Source organism: Triturus cristatus, chromosome 7, assembly GCF_964204655.1.
Source record: "Triturus cristatus chromosome 7, aTriCri1.1, whole genome shotgun sequence".
Lineage (NCBI taxonomy): Eukaryota > Metazoa > Chordata > Amphibia > Caudata > Salamandridae > Triturus > Triturus cristatus.
Genome location: NC_140590.1, coordinates 1,777,213,430 through 1,777,220,762, shown reverse-complemented (window position 1 = coordinate 1,777,220,762; position 7,333 = coordinate 1,777,213,430).

The window sequence follows — 7,333 nt, the reverse complement described above, 5'->3', positions numbered from 1 at the left end:
GAAGTAGAGAGAAAGCTGAGGTAGAGACACAGAGGGGACATACCGCCCGGCGAAGTAGAGAGATATAAAAAGAAAGAGGCAAAGACGGTATGTTGAAAACTGGTCAAGAAATAGATTTGAAAGAGAGAAAAATGCAATGATAGTTTAAAAAGAGGGCTAGACGTAGAGAAAGAGGGTTAGTAATAAAGGAGTAGCTTTGTGAGAGAGGTGACACAGAGGGAATAGTGGTAGAAAGATGTGGCGAGGAGAGTGATCAAGTGAGGGAAAATGAGAGGTTGAGTATTGAGAGAAAGAAATGTAGGGGGTAGAAAGATGAAGGAGGTAGTGTGCAAGATGAAAAGTAGAGAGAGGCAAAGAAGAATGGTGAAGTGGAGAGAGGGAATGAGAAAGGTAAAGAGAAGTGAGGGATAGAGATGGAGTGGTGAGGTAAAGACACAGAAGGCTGAGAGAGGGGTAAAGTAGATGGAAGAGATAGACAGGTCAGTGAAATATAAAGGACTGTGAGGTACTGAGAAAGGGCTGGGGTACAGATGGAATGGGCAAGAAGAGATGTTGAGATAGGCAGACATAGTAAGAGATCGAGGTTATGACAGGTGGGATACAGAAAGGTGTATTTTAAAGAGAGAGGTGAAGTAGACAGAAATGCGGTGGAATGGGCTGCAACAGAAATTGAGTGATAGGTACATAGAGGTTTAGAGATCAGTGAAGAGAGATGAAAAGAAAAGAGGTGAGGTAGACAAGCTGGAGACAAGTAAGGGGAGATCTGAGACAGAAAGATAATTGATGCTTAGAAAGAGAGGTGGGAGTAATAAAAGAGGTAACCTAAAGGTTGACGGAGAGTGAGGGAAGATAGACCTAGGCAGGGATATAGTGACTGGTGAGGTAGAGAGAAATGAGGTAAAAAAAGATAAGTATAAAGAGAAACTAAGTAGCAAACGGTGAAGTGCAAATAGAAGGGAATGGTATACAGAGAGGGAAGTTAAAGAGTAAGTTATAGGCAGGTAGACAAAAAGTAGAGAGCTCAGTTAAGAAGGGTGATGATAAATAGTGGGAACCATTAGAACAAGTGCTGGGTGATGAGAGACCGAGAGGTAGATCAAAAGGTAGAAAGTGGTGAAACATGGACCGAAAGAGAGACAGTCAGAGGCAGACAGACCGAGAGAGAGAGAGAGATGTTTACAAAGAGTTACAGGTGAGAAAAAAGTGAGAGAGTTTTATCAGGAGGACCTTGAAAGGTGGGGGCCTTTCCAATAGTCCAAACTGCCCATTCCACCACTCTCCTCTGTATTACAGCGGCACTAGTCGTTCTGATCCTAAAAACCCAATTTTGTCTGCTATGCATAAATCTTGGCAAAAGGGCATCATTTATTGGACTCAAATGCTCGTATTCATGTTAAGGCTCCCCTGTGGAACAACTCAGGTATACGTATTAATGGCAGCATGATTTCCTGGCCTTTGTGGCAAACAGCAGGCACCTATTCCCCAGATCAGCTTCTTCATAACGGAGAATTTAAACCCTTCTCACAATTGAGGGAGGAATTTGATCTTTCTATACAACATTCTACCAAATATCTCCAACTTCAAAAAGGTCTGAAGAGACATTTGGGATCGCCCCCATGGTTACTTCAAAGTATTATCTTACTTGAACGTGTGGGCGAAACATAAAGGAGTAACTTCTGGCCTTTACAAAATAGTTATGCTTCATCTCTTTTCGCAGAACCTCTCCCACAACCTTCAACTTAAATGGCAACTCCGTTGATCAACTTCCTTTACAACTGTTGAATGGGATCAGATATTAGAAGGTCTGCATAAAGCAGTACGTGAAGCAAGACTTAAATTGTGTCTGTTTAAAATTCTTCATGACTGGCACTGGTCGCCGGTCAAGTTACACAAAGCTGGTATACTTACACACAATGAATGTTTTTATCTTTAAAAAATACTTCCAATTTTAATTTCCTAATGAATTCGTTCATTTCGCAAATAAGTGCAAATTTATCCAGCGTAGGAGTAGGTACAAAACCCAGACCTTTTTCCAGGATTTGTGTCTCGACTGTGGTTAAGGTTTTTTTAGAGAGATTGACCACGATGCTTGCGGATTGTTCATTGTTTATGATGTTTGCTGATTGGGGAAGCCCATGCTCCTGGTGTTCATTCGTGTCGTTGTTAGGGGTTGTGCCCATTGGACGTTGTTCTTTCCTTTTTGGCGTCCTCTTTGTTGTCCTCTGCCTCGGCCTAAAAAAGGCCCTCTTTGACTTTGTCCATGAAAAAGGAACCCAATCATCAACGCTAACAATAAAACCCATGTATGAATGAGTTAAATACAAATAAAATAAATAGAAACCATACATGTATCACATTCCACCTATACAATATAGGGTTAATGGAATTATTAGAAATATTTAGAGTAAGAACTCGTACTGAGATTAAGCTCACATTGACGAATATTGGCGTGTGCTGTTTGGTATTTGCCACTAAAAAGAATTACTGATTCACCACTCTAAGATGGCGCCTAAAAATCACTGGGCTGACAAGTACAACCTCTGTCTCATATCTTACCTAGTCATCACAAGAGTACAAGAATTATGTTTATAACTTTTTTATCAGTAACATTTAAGGTTATAACTCATTCTAGAATGAAATTCATGTTTACGAATATCATCGTATGTTAAGTGCCACTAGCCATTAAAAGAATGATCCGTTCACCACTCCAAGATGGCGCCTAAAAATTACTCGGCTGACAAGTACAACCTCTGTCTCATATTCTACCTGGTTAGCACAAGAATTATGTTTGTAACTTTTTTATCAGTAATAATCAGGGTATAAAAACTCATTCTAGAAAGAAATTCACATTTACGAATATCATCGTGCGTTAGTAGCCACTAGCCACTAAAAAGAATGACCCATTTACCACTCCAAGATGGCGCCCTAAAAAACCACTCGAACGAATGAATAATCATTTTTTCACTCTTTCCGGCTGACAAGTACAAACATGGTTTTTGGTTGAGTACAACCATGATGATCTTGAAATACACTACAACAATTCTTTAAGAACTACATTTTATGTTCTTAGGTGGTTTGTAATATACAAACTTCATTATGTCACAATCAAGAAGTGCATGTCGATTCACCATTGTAAGATGGCGCCCAATACCACTCGGGCGGCCACACCTGAGAATTGTTTTCTAATTTTCCCGCCACTAGAAACATTTAAAAGCGAGCACCGACAGGGACACAACAATATGCGGTGTTCCTGGGAGCTCATAGATTTAAAAGCTGATGGTGCAATCTAGACAAGTAAGTTGAAGAAGAAACAAAATACTTTGACGAATCTTTATGATTGATTCTCTGGCATCTATTAGTAAGATCCACTTGCGCTTAACTTACATTCTTATATCATGTCCTAGATGTCTAGAGCCTCTCTGCCCCAGCAACACCATGGAGTAGAATTACACCTCCATTAAAGTAGGTTTTATTGATGCAACCTACCGTAACCATGTGTTCTGTATATATGTGTGTATATGTCTATGTGTTTTTCACTTTATTCACCAAAAGCACTTATTAAATATGCACTTTTACTTTTCAAGAAATACAAGGTTTTTCTGACATGTAAAAAAGATGTAAAGTTATTAAGATCCCTAGTCCACATCAATCTGTGGACTTGGGTGTGTAACTAATCCTTATATGTCATTGTATTTTCATACAGAAACTACGACCCAGTACATCTAAGAAATCCTGATAAACATGGGAATCGTATGTATTTTTAAAAAACCAACGGTATAAAAACAGTACAAATTAGTTGTTTGTCTGTAAAAACACGGAGTGGTACACGCAAGGCTGGTCCTTGTATGGTCCTGAGGAAGTGGTTGGGGTAACCACGAAACATGTCGACCAAGTAATTAGGGACAGGCACACATAACGTTACTGTACTCTATTACTAGCCCCATTTTTAAGTACATTTACCGGATAGGAGCAGAATAAAATTAGGGCTCACTATCCAGGTAATTTTTTATTGAATTAATTTCACTTTTCACTCCACACAGCACTGCACAACACATCACTACACATAGTTTAAAAAGTGCTCCTGCGTATTTCGTTAAGTTGTAGCACGCCCCAGACAGTAGATGTCTGGGAGGACCCCTATGATGAAGCATGTCACCCTGGGACAACCCTAGGTGAGTGAGGGGACTCTAGAAAAATAAGTGTGTTTTCTAGTGTAGTACTCAATTAATAGAGCACTTATACATATATTTTTCTAGGTAGGCTTTATCAGGATCCTTTTTGGTTCCCTTTTTTTGACAGATCCTATCCATTTGCCAGTGACCGTCTGCACACAGCGGAATTGAGGTGCTAGTGTACTGCTGCAGAGACGCTAGAAGTTTCAGGCGAGTTGATGCCCGGCAGCGCCTGGTGGCGGAGGTGACGGATCCCGCCGCTGCGAGGACCAGAACGGCTTGGAGCTATGACCCGGCAGAGCCAGCCTGCGCAACGCCGTGGTGCCCACTAGGTGCACGGGCCCTGCCTACCCGGGTGAGTGAATCCGTGTTGCAAACATCAGATCTGGGCAGCAGTGGTGCCGATGACCCAGCGGGGGGAGACATATGTGAGCAGATCGGGTGGCAGACCAGCCATCTAGAAGCAAACACCCGGCACTGCGTCGCGGTGTCTATGTGACCCCCTGCTTACAGCGGACATTATTCAGCTAACCTGACGGCCTGCTGCTGCAGTATTGAGGAGGCTTCAGGCTTACAGTGAAGGAATGTTAAATAGCACGGCCCTATAGACTTGCGCTCAACACGCGGCCGGCAGAGATTATAGGGCGTTGGCATCAAAGTGCGGCTGGGGGAGGCGGAGACTACACATACGGCCATGAGGCCTGGGGTGCTTCAGGATCGGATTGCTCAGGGCCGTGGCTTCAGGGAGGAGCGCAGGCCTCTGCTGTCTCCTGCTCAGAGGATTCCAAGGTGCAGGTGCTGATTCGGACACAATGCCAATCTGTTGAGAAACGCAGTGAAAGGTGGACGGAAGACGGGCGGATCATCTAAGGTGCAGTAGACAACGGGGCGCGGCACTTACTGTGCAGCATTCGTGGAGGCGCCATACTTTTGCGGGAGCTGGCGGTGTGGCGCCGCTACTCTCGTCGTCATTGGGCATAATACAGTGCACACACAAGTTACATGCTGAGAGCGGCACGGGACGTGGAGGTGCTGTCGTCGCGCGCTGTGGGCCCTGCAAAGGGAAGACATCTGGGATCCTGCGCCCTGCTATAGACGCGACCATGTCGGCGCTGACGCCTGCGTAGCTGACAGTGGTGGTATCACGGGGGGCGATGTGCCGCTCAAACACTGTGGAAGAGATCACACTAGACAGCAAACTCTGCTCTGGGCACTACACGGATACCATGACCAGCAGGAACACTACTGATACGCAGATTGACGAGCGTAGCAAGGCACTTTGCCCTGTACCATAACAGCGCCTAAAGGCACCCACCTGTGTGCTACCAGAATGGGGAAGCCGGATGCTAGGCAGCCTCGGATCCACTTTGAAACTAAAAAGAACACTAGAACAAACCTGGAGGGCGACGACATTAACGCAGCGGAGGGTACCCGGGAGCCCCTTGCCGTAACAGAGGACGATATGAAGGCCATTTTGCTGGAGGTCCGGTAAGGCATTGCAGCTATTGCCGACAAAATGGATGTGATGAACACGCGCATGGACAATATTGTTCATAAAATTGATGGCCATGAGGAAAGGATCAAGGAGACTGAATGCCGTATTTCGGACGCAGAAGATGCAAACGCACATATACAAAGCACAGTATCCCAAATGGACAAGCTATTAAAAGTCATTGCTGCCAAAAACGAGGACATCGAAGCGAGGAGTTGCAGAAATAACATCAAGGTCCTAGGCATACCAGAAAGTACCAACATGGGCAAATGGAGGTATACATAGAGACGCTTTTGCTGGTGGTGATAGGGGCGGAGGCCCTCTCCTCTCAATTCATAGTGGAGAGCGCACCGCTCTTTGGGCCCTAGACCCCCCGTGAGAGGTACCCCACGTCCCATCATAGCCCGTCTCTTAAACTACAGGGACCGTGATGTTGCCCTTCGAGTGGCACGGGAGCAGATACTGCTGCACTATGAAGGGGTGCCGTTCACCATCTATCTAGACTTCACCGCTGCTGTACAGGAAGATCGGCGTAAATTTCTCTTGGTGAAGCAGAAGTTGAGACAGGCCCAAATAGATTATGCACTGTTATACCCTGCTCGCCTCCGCATTACCTATCAAGGTAAACAAACCTTCTGCACAAAACCTCAACAGGCTGAAGACTTCCTGAAACAGCTAAAACGGCATAATAAAGCATCACACTCCTCTGAAGACTCGCCAAAACGAACTACCTCGGACATTGACTGACAGGGCCTGTCAGGGGGAGCCGATATGCTTGCACCAGAGAAGGGTACAATCTTCGACTTTGATTCTTGAGACATGTTTGGAATTATTTGCAGGACATTGAAAAGGAGAACTTTGTATTCCAGATCTGGCATTGGAGTCGAAAGGTACTGTACACCGGACACCCTCACTCCCTCACCGGGGTTGACCGTATTATCCCGCACCCTTGTGGGAATGAGTGACACTCGTGCGCTGCTTAGATATAGTCCCCCCTCGGGCGAGCCCTCTTCTCAGTTTCACACCTACCCAGAAGGGCTTAAATTGTTTTAATAGTTTGGGGTTGCTGGGACAGGGAGGGGTGTCATTTTCTGGCATGTTTGGGATGCTTCAGTGGGAGGGGGATGTAGGGGGGGTTACCGTTCAGTGTTTAGTAATGGTTCTAATATTTACAGACAAACAATACATTGCTCGTACAGCTGTTCTTAATGCGGCAAGTAAAATCTTGCACACTGCCCACACTGTCACCGATGGGGAGTATGGCTGACTCGATACCTGGTAATTGTCTGGGGATTCTGTCTTGGAATGTGCATGGGCTAGGGGACCCCAGGAAGCGTAGACAGATAATTACATACCTAGATCGCCATAAAATCAGTATAGCATTCATACACGAAACACACTTTAGCCCACAACATCCTATTTCATTTCCTATGCACGGGGTACAGCGATACTCATCAAAAGACACACGCCGTTCACACCCCAGGGAGAGATCATAGACCCACAGGGGAGAAATGTTATCGTACGAGGACGCCTGGAGGCGGACATTGTCACGTTGGTGAGCTGTTATGGCCCGAATATTGACACGCCTGAATTCTTTAATATCCTGTGGGGGAAAATCGTGGATATAGGTACCACCCACGTGATCTGGGGTGGGGACTTTAATTGGCCT